The sequence below is a fragment of the Diceros bicornis genome, chromosome 11, assembly GCF_020826845.1.
Source record: "Diceros bicornis minor isolate mBicDic1 chromosome 11, mDicBic1.mat.cur, whole genome shotgun sequence".
Classification (NCBI taxonomy): domain Eukaryota; kingdom Metazoa; phylum Chordata; class Mammalia; order Perissodactyla; family Rhinocerotidae; genus Diceros; species Diceros bicornis.
Genome location: NC_080750.1, coordinates 24,380,214 through 24,397,023, shown reverse-complemented (window position 1 = coordinate 24,397,023; position 16,810 = coordinate 24,380,214).

The following is a 16,810-nucleotide window of genomic DNA, read 5'->3' as shown; positions in this document are numbered from 1 at the left end:
ATGTCGTTAGGGCATATGGATATAGAAGTAATTTTGACAATTTTTGGCGTGTTCTGTTGTTTCTCTGGAGAAATGGATTTTCAGAGGTCCTTGCTCCAATCATTCCAAAAGCCCTATCTCACAGATCTTATTTTGATTTCTTAAGATAATGATATGATTGAAGTCTCAGGATACCAAAAGACTTTATATACCAAGGATTAGTGCTGTCCCTTCATTCTTTATTTTATTCAGTACTAGGCAGTATACAGAAATTTCCCCGACAGCTTCATGAGCTCTGGGAAAATTGGTACTTTTCAATTACTTCGAGTTGATGTGGCTCACTTGATTGTGGGGGTTGGACACTGAAGAGTTTCTCTTTAGTTTAAGTAGAGCTGAATAGAGATGTTTGAATACATGATTCACTAGAAGATATTCTGTTCATTATATGTTTTTGTGGAAGAAACTATGGGCTCTTGATTATATCTGGTTACATCTCGCTTACATTTATTGGGACACCAAAGACAAGTTACTCAGTATTCTTTCATGGTAACACGGAAAATCAGCGAAATAAATTTATAAACAAATAGGCTTATTTAATAATAAAATAGTGGAATTGCATGCTATATCCTGGTGTTGCAACTAGACTCATTTTTGGAATGGCCACAAAGATATTGGTAAGATTGTCTAGGAATAATACACTTTAGTCACAATCTGCTAATTCTAACTGCTTCTAATTAAAGGTAAGCAGCATTTCCAATATATGCTATTTGTGAATGTGAAGGTACTTTTTGGTCTAATACAGGAATTTTTCTCATGATCTCTCATTGGTCTAATAAGATGGAAATTCCCATAGAAATCTAAAGTGGAATTGGATACAGGCCCAGTGATAGATAAACAAACATGCAGGCAACTATCTCTCTGTTTAGATCTGGTTTATTCTAAAGTAATATGGCTTTCAAGATTTACTTAATCCATATCACCAAGTTAAGAAACTAAATAGGGCTTTAGGACTAAAAATACAGTTAGTAGGATAATATGTTCATTTTCCTGGAAAAGCTTGTAGTCATATCTTCCTTAGGGCTACTTCACTTATCCTGAGCTGACAAGACCAAGATTTCATCATCTCTCACCTAGATTGCCTACTTATTGGTCGTCCTGCTTCCTGCTGTATCTAGGACATCAGTCTCTTAGATGGATGAACGTGACTGACTGGAACATTTTGGGGAACAAATTCACCAATGGTCTCCCTACCATTGCTAAGGGTTCGTGATTGCATAATAGATAAAATTGTTTTTTTGTATGCTGAGCTGAAAATGTATGCCTACCTTAAAGTCATTTTTTGACAAATCACATTTTAAAAAATGTGCATAAATGATATGTTGTTCCTTTCATTAAAATCCCTTCTATGGCCTTTCATCCCATTCAGATTATAATCCAAACTACTTTCCTTGTTTTATAAAACCCTTCATTATCCAACCTCTGACCACATGTCTCATTCTACCTCATTTACTCTGCCAGATGAGCCAATTGGCTTTCTTGTGGTTTACGAGCATACCAACCTAATATGTGCCTTTGCCTTCACTGCTTCCTTTGACTGGAACATCCCTCTCCAGTAACTTTATGTGATTTGTCATCTCACCTCATTTAGGTCTCTGCTCAAATGTCACTTTTTCTAGAGAGATTTCCCAGACACCCTATCTAAAATAGCAGGTAGTGATCTATGTAAGAAGAAAATGGATAAAACTGTGTGCTGAGATAAAGATTTACTCAGTCTGTGAGGAGATACTGCTTGGTTGAGAAGTGAGGTGATGTTTAAGCTGGGAACTGAATGAAAAAGAAGAGTCACCTTCCTGAAGGTACTTTATAGATATTGTTCAAGGAAAGGATAGACTGCAAAATAGGCTATTGCCTTGGACTTTGGCATCAGTGAGCTTTTCTCATGATATTAATTCCGTCTAAAATGTTCCTCTTTTAGGCTTCTCCATGTCTTACCCATCTTTCAAAATCCAACTTAACTGTCATCTCTTATCTGAAGCCTTCCATAGCTCTTTTTCTGAAAGGACTATGCTTCCCTGTGCTCCCTGTTCTTCCGTGTTCTACATTTTGCTTTGTGTACAATGTTTAAATGGGGCATATGCTAATGGAGTTATGTGGAAGATAGCATGGCTCTCATGTTTATTGATCAAAGGTGAATTTATTTTTATGTTCAATCTGAAACAGAATGATTTTCTTGCACTAAAACATTATGGAACATTCTCTTCATATATAATTAAAAATAAAATAGTTATTAAGTAAGTTTAGAAAGGCTCAACAGTGTTCTGAATTATCCCAAGACAGTAACTTTCATGCTTGTGTGTGTGTGTGAATGTCTGTGTTCATGTGTGTGTATAGAGAAATTCCATCAAGTCTGAAAATAAACACTATTATACGTCATCAGAGATTATAGTCTAAACTGTAAAAATAATTAAAATATTATCTACATTTCCAGATTCTATGAGCACCTTATATATAGTTTACTTTGCAAAAATGCATGTGTGTGTGTATGTATGTGTGTGTGTTTGTGCAGGCATACTCTCTGGCCTTGTTGGTATCCTGAACGTAGTCTTTCCTTGGGTAATCTAACATGGCAGATGTTGATAGATATACAAAGAAAACAAAGATGCAGGGCAAAGCAATCAGAGGAAATTACTATGGGATAATAAGTAAAACAGTCAAACAGTATGTTTAGTGTTTGATGATGGCAACCTTCTAGAGGAAGAATGATTAAGATTGAAATTTCAGCATTTCAGATACATGCAAAGACTAAAAATCTTTGAGGATATAGTCAAGTTCCGTTCCTATCTTTTGAATGAACAGCATGAATACCAAAATTGTACAACACTTGAAATGTAAGATGATAGAGAAATTCAGAGCAGAGCAGTATAGAGACATTTTCCCTTAGTACTGATTTCAGAGTCTTACCAGTTCCTTAAAAAGGAAGAATTTGAATTCTGTCAAAAAATCCTTCCATGTCCACTTTATATCATTATGTGTGTTCATTCTTAAATTTATATACAGTAGTGTGTAGAGTTTTACCTAGTGTTTAGGTTTAACTATTTTTTAAAAACCGTAGTGGAGAGAAAGAGTTCTCACTATTGATATAAACCATTCCTTTACTATCCACAGACTTTCTAATAATTCCAACTCCAGATCAGGACTTACGTAGAAACATTGTTTATTCATATGGGCTTTTTACGTGAAGATTCTGAGATACTTTCTTGGTCTCTTAATTCGATTCCAATTCACTTTCTAGGTATGTGACACTGTACAGATAATTTGTGTTCCCTAATTTTCACTTTCCTAATAATTAAAGGATAAATATCCAAAGTATTTAAAACCTTATGGTGTGTTTGTAAGTACTGAATAAGATAATTGATGTAAAGTGTTTGCCACAGTGCCTGGCACATAGCAAATTTTCAAGTGTCATTATTCTTATGACTATTATATGTTCTCATGCTACTTATTCACATGTAAAATGAGTTTATATTTTTAATCTAAGTAAGAGTATATACCTAAATGTGTTAACTAAAGTATTAAATACCAATCTATGTTCCTGAAGGAAATTTTTCTGAGCTTTATTTATGTTAATGTGCTCAGTGCTTCACACAATGTCTGTACTCAGATATTTGCTCAATTGGCATAATTGAACAAAGCTACATTTCTATTGATTATTAAAATAATTGCATATCTAAATATGTTTTTTCTCAGAAAGCCGAATTTTGCTTTCTGAAAAATACTTTTCGTATACTTGTTCAGATTTTTACTTGCTTTAAATCTAAATTCAATTGATCCTTACAGAAACTTACAAATTTCATACAGAATAGTTTTACATTTAATGCAGATGCTGTTCAATTTTTTACACGAGGAAGAATTTTCTTCCATATTTTGAATGACACACAGGTGTTGTTAGTGTTTGTGTGGAGAACATAAAAGAAAAACCTTGTACTGATAGTCAGTGATCAGTAGATTTATAGAGATTGTGTTTCAGTATTTGTCAAGGCTTGTAATTACTTTAAATATAATTCTAGCTTTTCTATGTTTTTATAATATTGGTATTAAAAATTAAAACTAAGCATTCACATGTTTTATTGGAAATGAAAGTAAAAATTTATTTGTAAACAAACTTCAAGTCATTTAAACTTACCAATAAAACGGTCCAGATGAACCATATGTTATGGGTTAAGTGTGAACACCCCCTACTGAGATGTTTGTTGTTGATCTAATTGTTATTTCTTTGTAGGTTTCTAGCTCTTTTTGATGTCTTTTGTGTGTTTCTTTATGTTGTGTCTTCAGATGTGAATTACTTTTTATTTTCTCTGGTTAGTATTATAGGGCATTTTGAAACTGTAAATATGTGTTTGTTCATTAATTCTCAATGGTAATCTCATTCTTATTCTATCTCATTCTCGAACACCAAGTAGAATTTTATATTCTCCTCTCATATTTCTTAATCTTATATATATATAAATATATTTTTTTCATCTTTTTTTTGTGCTGTATTTTGGAAAATTTCTTTAGAAGTATATTTCACTTCACTGATTTTTTTCTTCAACCAACTATATTAAGCTATTAATATTTTTACTGGCTTTAAAAATTTCAACAATTACATTTTTCATTTCTAGGTATTTTTTTTAGCTTATTATAAAATTTTGTTGTTTTTATTGTCTTTATTTCCCTGTTTATACTTCCACAGTTCTTTTTTATTTCTTTAAACATAATTAGCCAAAATTTTAAATATATTATTTTTCTGTAAATTTTACCTTCTGAATTCTTCTCTTCAGATATTTTCAGGTGCTTATTATTTCTGCTAGTTTTAATTCACTGTGTCTTGTGTCTTTTTTTTGTTTTTGCTGAGGAAGATTCACCCTGAGCTAACATCTGCTGCCAATCTTCCTCTTTTTTTTTTTTAATTTTATTTATTTATTTTTCCCCCAAAGCCCCAGTAGATAGTTGTATGTCATAGTTGCATATCCTTCTAGTTGCTGTATGTGGGACGTGGCCTCAGCATGGCCAGAGAAGCGGTACGTCAGTGCGCGTCTGGGATCCAAACCTAGGCTGCCAGCAGTGGAGAGCGCGCACTTAACCACTAAGCCACCGGGCCTGCCCCAATCTTCCTCTTTTTGTATGTGGGCTACCACCACGGCATGGCCACTGACAGACGAGTGGCATAGGTCCACGCCTGGGAACTGAACCCAGGCCACCAAAGTGGAGCACACTGAACTTAGCCACCGAACTTAACCTCTAGGCCACTGGGGCTGGCCCTCTTGTGTCTTTTTTGTGTCCTTTGTGTTTTACGGCTTCTGATTGTGTACTGATCAATCATATTCCTTGGCAATTTTTATGAGGGAATTTGTTTAAAGCTGGGGCTAAATTTGTTTCTGCTGGATAATTCATTTGTTTCTGCTGAGTAGTTAGTTAATGGTACTACCAATATGAGATCACTTTAACTTAGTTTACCACTTGAAGTGTTTCAACTGCCTTGTGAATTCAAAGATTCAACCCATGTCAGGGTTAGTTTTTGTTATGAATTCTCAAGGGAATTCTCCCCCTTGATTCAGGACCACAGTTGAAAGAGGCACTTTGAAATCTCTTTTCTTCAAGGATTTTTCTAAAGAAATATTTTCAACTATTCAACTCTACAATGAGATAGAAACCTTTGTCTTCCAACTTAACTAGGATTTCTTATTATATTCACCAGACTGTGTAGGATTCAAGTTTTATATTTTGTTGCCCTTCTGGGATGCACAGGGTAGAAGTTCAATGTTTCAGAAATTTGGCAGAAACTGTCCCACTGAAAAGTAACTTCTGCTCTCTTATCTTATGGGATACCTGCTTAGTATTTAGTTTGGAATCACAGATTATCCTTACTGTCAACTCAGAAAGATTTTGAAAAAGAGTTTTTAAAGTGCTTCATCCCTTATGATAATTTTCTTAAAAAATTGTGAGAAACATATAGTCAGTGTATAAACTCACTCTACATAATAAATGGCTGAGTGCTCATTTTAAACTACCTGAAGTATAATCATTTAAATTAATTTATTATGAATTTTGATTATCAAGAAAATCAAATATGTAAACTTTTCTGCAAAACCTCTGTTTAATGTATAAATAATACCCAATGTTAAAGTTACAATCTAAAATCATGTAATTAATTTTAAAAATAAAATACTGAAAAGTATTTAATAGTTAAAGATATAGCAGTAAATTTATAAAAATATTGAGCTGGATCATATTTAATAGTTTATTTCTAAAATTAAAAAATAATAATAAGTTAACCTTGTTTCTTCACGTGGTCTTCCCTCTATGCATGTCTATGTCCTAATCTCCTCTTCTTATAAGGACACAAGTCATATTGGATTAGGCCCACTCTGATGACCTCGTTTTAACTTAATTACCTATTTAAAGACCCTATTTCCAAATACAGTCACATTCTGAGGTACTGGCAGTTAGAACTTCCAAATATGAATCTGGAGGGGGACCTAATTCAGCCCATTTCTAGCTAACTAGCTATCTTGCTAGTTATATATGTCTGTCTAACTGTCTAACTATCTATCTATGTATCTATATCCATAGAATGCAATAAATAATATCCAAAAGTATTAAAATAAATGATTAATACTTTGTATATGCAATCCCTTCTAAGAAGGAATCACTGATAATTTTAAAATGTGCTTTTTGTGTGTGTGTGTGAGGAAGATCAGCCCTGAGCTAACATCCATGCCAATCCTCCTCTTTTTGCTGAGGAAGACCGGCCCTGAGCTAACATCTATTGCCAATCCTCCTCCTTTTTTTCCCTTTTTCTCCCCAAAGCCCCAGTAGATAGTTGTATGTGGTAGTTGCACATCCTGCTAGTTGCTGTATGTGGGACACCACCTCACCATGGCCGGAGAAGCGGTGCGTTGGTGCGCGCCCGGGATCTGAACCCAGGCCGCCAGTAGCAGAGCACGCACTTAACCGCTAAGCCATAGGGTCAACTCCCTGAAATGAGGTTTTAAAGAAGGCTTCACAGGGGAGGCAGATTTGCACTGCACATGAGAGATAAGAGTGGCTGTGGTGGGGAGGGAGAGACATCTGTGCTAGGAGAATCACGTAAATGAGACACTGAAATGGGAAAACAGAAGTTGTATTCAGAGGACAATGACAATGAATATAGTGGTTTAGCTTGTATAAAGGATTAGTTTGTGAAATGATGAGAGGGAAGGGTGATTTATTTCCAATTAATGGAGAGCTTGAATTCAGAATAAGGAGTGTTTATGTTGTTCTGAAAGAAAATAATAACTTTTGTAGTTATTTGTTCATATGTTTGTTTTCAGCTGCTCTTACTGTACTGCCTTCTGTATCAAAGGATGAGCTACCCATTCTCCTTTCCAAGGCAAATCACTCCACCTGCACGTTATCAGTCATATCACTGCCTGCCTGTCACCTGTGAAAAATTTTGACTTTGGTTATATCTTCTATCTCTGTATTGTTCAATTTATCTCTTGTCATTACTTCTTTTTCTTCTTCCTAAAATGCATTACTCAATCTCTTCAGGATAAAGTAATCTCCTTGCCTTGACCTCAATCTCTACAATTTTCCTTACTATGAACTTTCTTATGAATAAACCATGTATTTACTTTGCACTTTCTCTCCTTTCTTTTACTCCTCCTCCCTCTGCATCTGACTTCCTCTCCTTGCCTCTCCCACCACCCTATGAAAATCGGCCTTACCAAGGCATCCAATTGTCAAATTCTGTGATATCTTTTCAGACATCGTGTAGCTCCACCTACCTTCATCACCCAACACTCTTGATGGGTATAAAGAAGGATGTGGGGCCGGCTCCGTGGCTTGGCGATTAGGGGCGCTTGGCGATTAGGTGCGCGCCCTCCGCTGCTGGCGGCCCGGGTTCGGATCCCAGGCGTGCACCTACGCACCACTTCTCCCGCCATGCTGAGGCCACGTCCCACATACAACAACTAGAAGGCTGTGCAACTATGACATACAACTATTTACTGGGGCTTTGGGGGAAAAAAATAAATAAATAAATAAAATTTAAAGAAGGATGTTTATTTTGAAAACACACATAGCTAAATTATCTTGATCAAATTCTGTGACCTCTAACATCGTGAATCTAGTAGTGGTGTCCAAATAGGGCTATTGTGTGAATAAAATTAGGATATTTTCAGGGTTTATTACGGTATGTGACTCAGAATACACACTAAATAATCAGTAGCTAATATTATCTCAATAGAATTGTCACTCCCCGCTGTCCATAATTTGGGTCTTAAAAGACCCCAAATGTGCTTTAATTTAGTCTCAAATTCCACATATAAGAGCTTCTCCTCACCCTATGTTAATGGTTATGAATAACTTGGGTATAGGGGAAAGTTTCCTTATAAGGTGATCAAATGATATGGAATGCTAGGACATGAAATGCCACTGTATTAGTCACATTCCAAATTAGCTGGAAATTTGGTTGCAAAGTCTTGAGGCAAAGTTGTGTTATTATTTTTTTTATCATTAGTTTTTTTATTTTTTATTGTTATCCCATAGAGAAACTGCCATAATAAGTTGTGTGAAGGCTGTTGTGCTGGGTTCTGTGGGTGAGTTACAAGCCAGTGTCTTCAAATAGTGGTCCTCAATGAGTCTCTCTTCCAGGCCACTGGCTCTGGCACTCTGCAGGCAAGAACTCCTAAATATGGGGCCAGGTATCTAAACCTCAGTCATAGAAACTGTTCCATCTACCCTTTCTCCTTCTTTCCTGATACAATCCCCTACCTATGCCTTCATTCAAGAGCTTTTCATTTAGTTGTTTCCACCCATACATCAGAACCTGATTATGCATTTGAAAGAGATGATAAGAAAGATTAAATTACCAAGTTAGATGAAATTTCTTCCCCCTTACCTCCTCTTAGCCTAGTCTCATTTGACATTCATTTAAACTATTTCAGGTCCAGGGATACTAGTATTCTCTTGGTCTTTGAGTTTACAATCTCACCTCCTTCCTAAGGACGTTTGTATGTACTGGTTCTTATGTTTGAATTATCTGACCTCTCTCATCATTCATATCTCAGCTCAATCTATATTTCCTTATCACTAACTTTCTCTTAAAAGAAAATTTTCTCATTATATTTGTTTATGTACTTCTTTTTATCAAACTTAACTATAGTTGCAATTTTATTCCTATTTCTGTGATTCGTATTCTCTGTTTCATAAAAACAGGGATTTTATCTATTTTAGCTCTTTTTAGATGCAAAATCTTAGACATAGCCTGCCACAATAAAGTGATTCTGACTGAAAGAATGAGCCCCAGTCCTTAACAACACAAGAACTCTTTATCTTACTCAAAAGAGAGTTTTTATGTGTTGAAACACAATGGATAGTCTCCCCTCCTGGAGAGCAGTTGAAATGATTTCATTCCCTCCTTGAATTATCCCGAAGGACCAAATGCCCACTCTCATGGACTGATCAAATGTCTATTTCTAAAGCAGAAGTATTAAGAAAATTTCATTCTCTCTCTCTCTCTCTCTCTCTCTTTCTTTCCCCTCAGCACTCTTTTCCATAATTTGGTATACAATTAAATAAAATACTCTCTCTTTCGGGGCCGGCCCAGTGGCTCAGCAGTTAAGTGCTCACATTCTGCTTCAGTGGCCCAGGGTTCGCCAGTTTGGATCCCTGATGCAGACCTACTCATGGCTCATCAAGCCATGCTGAGGCGGCGTCCCACATAGAAGAGCTACAACTCTACAACTATGATACACAACTGTGTACTGGGGCTTTGAGGAGAAAAAAAATAAAAAAAAAAGAGGGAGGCTGGCAACAGATGTATTAGCACAGGGCCAATCTTCCTCCAAAAAAAAAAAAGAAAAGAAGAGGATGGGCAATGGATGTTAGCTGAAAGCCAGTCGTCCTCACACACACACACACAATCTCTCTTTCCGTGAAAACTTATTTCTTTACGTTCTTTGACATTCACTTTTGGTCCTCTTTCCACCTCCCTAACTGTTCTATACCTAAGTTTTTGTTGCTGTTGTTGTGGAGAATTGGCCCTGAGCTAACATCTGTTGTCAATCTTCCTCTTTTTTGCCGAGGAAGATTGGCTCTGAGCTAACATCCATGCCCATCTTCCTCCATTTTGTATGTGGGACGCCACCACAGAATGGCTTGATGAACAGTGTCTCAGTCCATGCCCGGGGTCCGAACCTGCAAACCCTGGGCCGCCAAAGCCGAGCACGCGAACTTAACCACTACACCACCAGGCTGCTTCCTATACCAAACTTTTTTTTACTGACTTCTTAACAAAATTATTTGGATTGCTTTTTTAAATGTTTATATAATCAGATTTTTCTCCTCAATCTTCTTTTGGTTTCAATTATCTCTAATAATCATATCTATTCTTGTTTACATTAATGAATATTAACTTTCCAAAAAAATATATATATAGTTAGAGAAAACACACGTGCGTGCACACACACATATGATTCAGTTATCAAATAGAATATATTGATAGAATTTTATTTTATTTTATTTATTTATTTTTTTGAGGAAGATCAGCCCTGAGCTAGCATCCATGCTAATGCTCCTCTTTTTGCTGAGGAAGACCAGCTCTGAGCTAACATCTATTGCCGATCCCCCTCTTTTTCCCCCAAAGCCCCAGTAGATAGTTGTATGTCATAGCTGCACATCCTTCTAGTTGCTGTATGTGGGACACGGCCTCAGCATGGCTGGAGAAGTGGTGCATCGGTGCGTGCCCGGGATCCGAACCTGGGCCACCAGTAGCAGAGCACGTGCACTTAACTGCTAAGCCATGGGGCTGGCCCTAGAATTTTATTTTTTAAAGGAAACGAAGGACTATTTACTTGTCTTGGTGGTATTTAGGAACCTACAATTAATTAGTAATTTTCCAGTGTAGTATATCTTCTTCTAAGTAGTTTTGGTCTCATTGTTATCACTAGAAGAATGGGCAAAGACAATCTGGTTTGACAGAATGGAAATTCCAGTATTGGGGTAGGGGGACAGTCAATGTAGTGACACAAGCCCAGTTCAATGAATATATTTTGATAAAGATTTAAAAAGGTTTAGTGCTTGCAGTTTCTCAACATAATAATCCATCTCTCATGACAAGCCATATTGTAATAAGTAAATATTTTGGACAATAAAACCTGCAGATATGACCTTAACTCTTAACTCTGAAGTAATTGTACACTTAGGCATCTGGTCACCTTATATAGTGTCTATATGCTTTGGCAACTTGGGATCAATAATATCCACCTACGAACTCCAGAAAATGTACCCAGATCTATCTATCCACTCCTTCCATACTGGCAGTAAGATCATAGTCAGATTCATATGTGCTCTCCTCACATCTAGCATCAACAGATTATACAAAGATAAATATTACACCAATGCTGTATTTCATTCCTAGAACATTTAGAAAGAAAATGTTCTTGGAAAACAGGAATACAGATGATAAGTAGATAAATCCCTGAAAGATAGGAAAATGATAGGTCTCCTCTCAACCTCCTCTCCCATACTTCTCTACACTGCAGCCAAAATGTTGTTTTCAAAATTCTAATTTACCATGTCAAACCCCAACTATTAAAAAAAAAAAAAAAAAACAGACAAAACTTTCAATAGTTTCACATTCCTCTTTGGATAAAATACTCAGTCTTTAACATGGTCAACACACCATTGCATGGTCTAGTCCCTACCTTTCTCTCCAGCTATATCTCCCGCTCCTCTCAATTTTGTAGTTGGTATGCGTCCCAACTGGCCTTTCCAAACACAGGTTCTTTGCATGTGCTCTCCTTTCTGTTTGTTTTGTTCCTCACCCCATCTACCTAGTTAACATGTATACATTTTTTATATTTCACTATAGGAGTCATTTCTCAAGGTAAGCTTAAGTCATGCTTCTCTGTTTTATATTTTCAAAGCACCTTGTTTATATCCTAGTTTGAATTTTGTTTGTGAACATATTATTATTTTAGTGATTATTTGTTTAATATGAATCTTTGGCACTAGAAGTAATAACTACTGGAAAAAGAAAGTCTGTATGGCTCACTGGTGTATCCCCAGCACTAAGCACTTTTAACTGGTAGATAAATGTGTGCTCAGTGAGTGAATGGGCCATAACAGAGCTTCATTTGAAAGCGTGGGAGAAAGAAATATTGGCCCAGGAAGGTTTCATGTAAGGCCTCTGTGTCTTATGCTGGAAGACAATAGATCGTTATTTGTTTTTAACCTAAATAATCTTTGTACATGTTTTTGAATGACAATATGATTTTGAATTCTGTGGGGGTAAAAAACTCATGAATTTTTAGTGTTCAACGTAGTAATATTAAGAATATTATGAAAAATAGCGTCAATGTGAGTCCTCAATTTAAAAATTCCTGAAAAAGTGAGTTTTTATACCTATAGTTCTTATACTTCTGCAATTTCAAGGTCAACTCTATAAGTTAACTACATGACAAAATGCTAAGAAGCAATAGAATTTGGTTTTGTAGGAATGGATAAAACTGATGTGACTCTGTTTTAAGAAATGCAGTTATCTTAAATCATAATAAGTTCAGAAGTCCATGAATGCAGTGGAATTTCTTCTCCTCTCTTATCCTACTACAGAATATTCCTCAGTCAAATGAACTCAGTTTCTCATTTTTCATGAGTCCCATTAGTACTGTTATAAATGCTACTTTTAGTCAAAATGTCAATACCTGGCAACCGCATTTGCTTAATTCTATGACATTACTTCCCAGCAATGTCACCTCATAGGGGCTAGTTCTTGAAATAACATTGAAATCAATGTATTTCATAAAATTTAATAATAATTAAAGATGTAACATATGATAATGTTGAAAGACACATAGCACCTATAAGGAATAGATATTTTTACATAATTTACTTTTTATAATCAGTCATAATTTATCATTAAATTACCAACATGTTCTCTACTTTTGAAATCAAAGATATTTATCCTCTTCCCATAAATGATATTATATAATGAAAATAAGAACAATTACTAAAAATTCATCCTTTTTGAAGCCATGTGTTTCAAAATATCTTTAGGTAAATCAAATGTGGGACCAAATTTAAATTTGTAACTATTTGCTAGGACAGATGTTATGGAGAAGCCAAGATAATGTATAATAACAATTCAGAGTGATCTTAATGCTAAATTCGTAGGTGGAAAAATTATTGCAAATTCATTCATGCATGAATAATAGACAACATAACCTTAAAATAACTAAAATTTTAATGAATTAAGGGAATTTATTCAGGACAGGACCTCTTTGTCCCGCTAGAGAAATATCTTATTAGAATATTAAACAATATTTTATTTTGTTTTCTTTAAAGACGTTAAAAATTTAGAGACATCTATCAAAGAAGTCTGGAAATTAAGAATGGAAATAAGTGATCAGGTGCTCCTGCCCATCACCAGTTGGCATCTATACAAACATATGTTCACACAAAGTTTTAAAAATCCATCTAAATCTAGGAGATATAGTGTGATTCTCATTGTTCCAGAAAATATCAAGACCAAAAGTCCTGTAATGATTGGTTTTTATTCTTTATTCAAACAAGTGCTTTTGGAGACACACTCATAACGTTTACCCTTTTGGAGTAAACAAAAGGTAGCAGCACTCAATAATGAGATAGAAAAGTAGATTAATTTACATTAGACAAAGATACTCATACATATACCAAGAAAACTTTTCAATGAGGGTGTTAGATGCCCAAGTGGAAAGAGTTATAATAGACCTAAATACCAAATTTATTACAAGTGAGCAAATTGGGCCTTAGCGTTTCTAGTCAAAGACAATACAAAGAAAATACAAATTTAGGGATTGGTGTCCTGTTTCACAAAACTTAGGGTGCTGAAACAAAAGATTATCATCATTTAGAACTCATGTTTACCTAACTTCATTAAATTTGGAAAATAGACATAGTTTACTAGCCATCTCTACACACACACATACCACATTCACACATAAATGCACTATCAGTGAGAGACATCTAACCTCTTGTACTTTTAAAAATTTTTTTTCTGAAAGTTTTAAGGAGTAAGTTAGGACATATAGACAAGTGCTAACAATATTGCTTTGTGCTCATAGGCATAATAAGATTCATTGGATAATTAAATATTTTCAACAAATATCATAAATAATGAAGTGAAATGTAATGAGTGCTTACTAAAAGTTGGGTGCTATATTGAGCACTTTATACATTTATTTTGTTATATCTCGTTTAATCTTTACAACATCTATAATAGGCATTGTTATCTTCATAGAGATGAAGGAATTCAGCCTCAGATAGGTCTTATAACTTCTCTGAAGTCACAGGACTGCTAAGTGGTAGAACAATTATTCAAATTCACTTCCAATTTCAAAGTGCAAGTGGTTTTTCTCCAACAAACATCACAGAGTGAAGCAATTATCTTATTAATTATAATGAAGTTTAAAACAAATATGTACATATTTTTTAAACCTGGTTTCCTGCTGATTTGTCTATCTTTCAATTTATCCAATAAATGATTATTGAGCCTATTCTCCAGAAATTTAAGTATACAGAGTGAAGATGTAAAAATGAGTAAAGAATTACAATCCAATATAATGAATGCTGAAATGCTGCCGTATAGGTGTTTTGGAAGTTTTTAAATGGAGTGTTTAACTCAGTGGTAAGAATGTGAGGCATGTGTCTTGTACTGTGACAAAAATGTGTAACAAAAGATCATATGGCCGTCATTTTTGAAATGAGGGACACCTAGAAATGATTCTGGATATAAAGGCAAGAGGTCCGATATTGAAAAGTCTTAGAACTCAATCTAAGGAGCTTAGAAATTATCCTAACATTTATAGGGGCCAGGAGGATATTGGCTTTGAAGAATTTTAGAAAAGATGTATCCAGAAATGGCTTTTCACTTTGCAAATCCATCCCCAATATTGTGTGAGGACTGTCTTGGAAAAGGGAGATTAAGCATGCTTTTTTGCCATCATGCACATGAAAATTAAGTCAAAGTAAGTATAAAAGAGAGAAGAGACTGGAAAAGAGCAATATTTATGTGGTAGTATCCAAAGAAATCTGCTTAGGAGGGAAATGAAGAGTAATGTTAAAGATAGAGCCTTAACATTCCGTTTCAGCTCAATCCATATATTATACATACAGCAGTATATCTAGTTAATTAGGCTGTTAATTTGATAAGCACGGCTGACTGCAATTTATTTAGAACAAACTAATAATGGTTTTGCTTATTAAGGATGGTTTAAATGTATGCAGAGACAAAGGAGCCCTTGAAAGAGATACGATTTCATAGCAATCAGAGTTCCTGGTGGCAAAACACCTGTAAATTAAAAACGAAAAAAAAAGCTTAAGAATAAAAATAATTTATTGCGTAGGTAACAGGTAGTTCACAGAATTTATAGTTGTGCTGGACAACTGGGCTCAGAAAATCGGCAGAGCCAAGGGTGGCTGGTCTCCAGACATCCTCTGGCAGTCAGCACTGCCAACTTTGCCCTTCCGGCATATGTGCCCTGCAATAATTCAAGTGCAAAATAAACCGGATTTTGAAGACTCAGGACAGAAAAAAGAATGTAAAAATATCACGTTAATATTTGTATATTGATTATATGTTGAAATAATATATTGAATATATTGGTTTAAGTAGTATATCTTTTAAAATTAATTTTACCTGTTTCTTTTTATTGTTTTTAGTGTGACTACTAGAAATCTGGAAATTAGATATGCAGCTTGCATTTGCATGTTGTATTATATTTCTGTTGGATAGCACCATTTTCGAAGGCGAGCTGGGGTCTTACATGTGAATGTGTGTGTGTATGTGTGTGTGAAGAAACAACAGGAATTAAGGCAAAACTGACAATAGCATTGAGCTATAGCATTGGATTATTGTATTTTCTCTCAAACCAACATTCTGCTGAGGATTGATGAAAAGGGGGATAAAATAGCATGGATGTTGGGAGTAGCCCAGGCAAGAGATCACTGAAAGTTATAGGAAAGAAGAAATGAAAAGAACACACTTCCATTTGGAAGTGGTAAGAAGGAACACTAACCAGTATGTGGCTTGGGAAAATTTTGGTGTTTGACCTTGGAGTAATTCCTATGTTTTCTTGACATATTTCTTCATCAAATTAGACCAAAAAACTAAACAAAATGCCTACAAAACCAACGCTAATAATATGAGAAAAAGATAAAGCCAGGAGTCATTTAAGTTCACGCAGTATACTAAGAACATAGATTTATTTTTACTGTCACATTACACTTACACGAATGTGTGAAAAGGAATTGAGGACAGTGCATGCGAAAAGGAAAACTCTACTCCTGTTACCTCTCATCAGCTTTGTAAAACACCATCTAACATACTTAGCAAAAGAAAATGTTTTAACTGTTGTGTGCAAGAAAATCAGATTTGTTTCAAGAGCATTCAGAACATGATCAAATGCTGACCTGCTGTTTCACACAATAGAATCCAGTTCTTCTTCTTATGCCCATTAAACTAAGAATTGCTGAAGAAAGAAAACATCTTACAAGGGACAAAGCCTATCTGAGCTTACAGTTTTGCCTTAGGCTGAAAAGCGTAGGAAAACTTTTTCTAAACTTTCTAGCCATATGTGGTAGTCATCTTGCTAAAAGGGAAAATCTTCCTCAAGCAATTCCCTGTAAAGAAATGTCATTATCTCCAGTAGCTCTTTTGATTATTCTGCATACCAATCCATCAGCCAGTTTTCTAGGAGCAGTTTTGGAGATGACTGTTAATGCCAGTAGCAATTATAAAGAAAATTGATCCTGTAAGAGCAACAGTTTG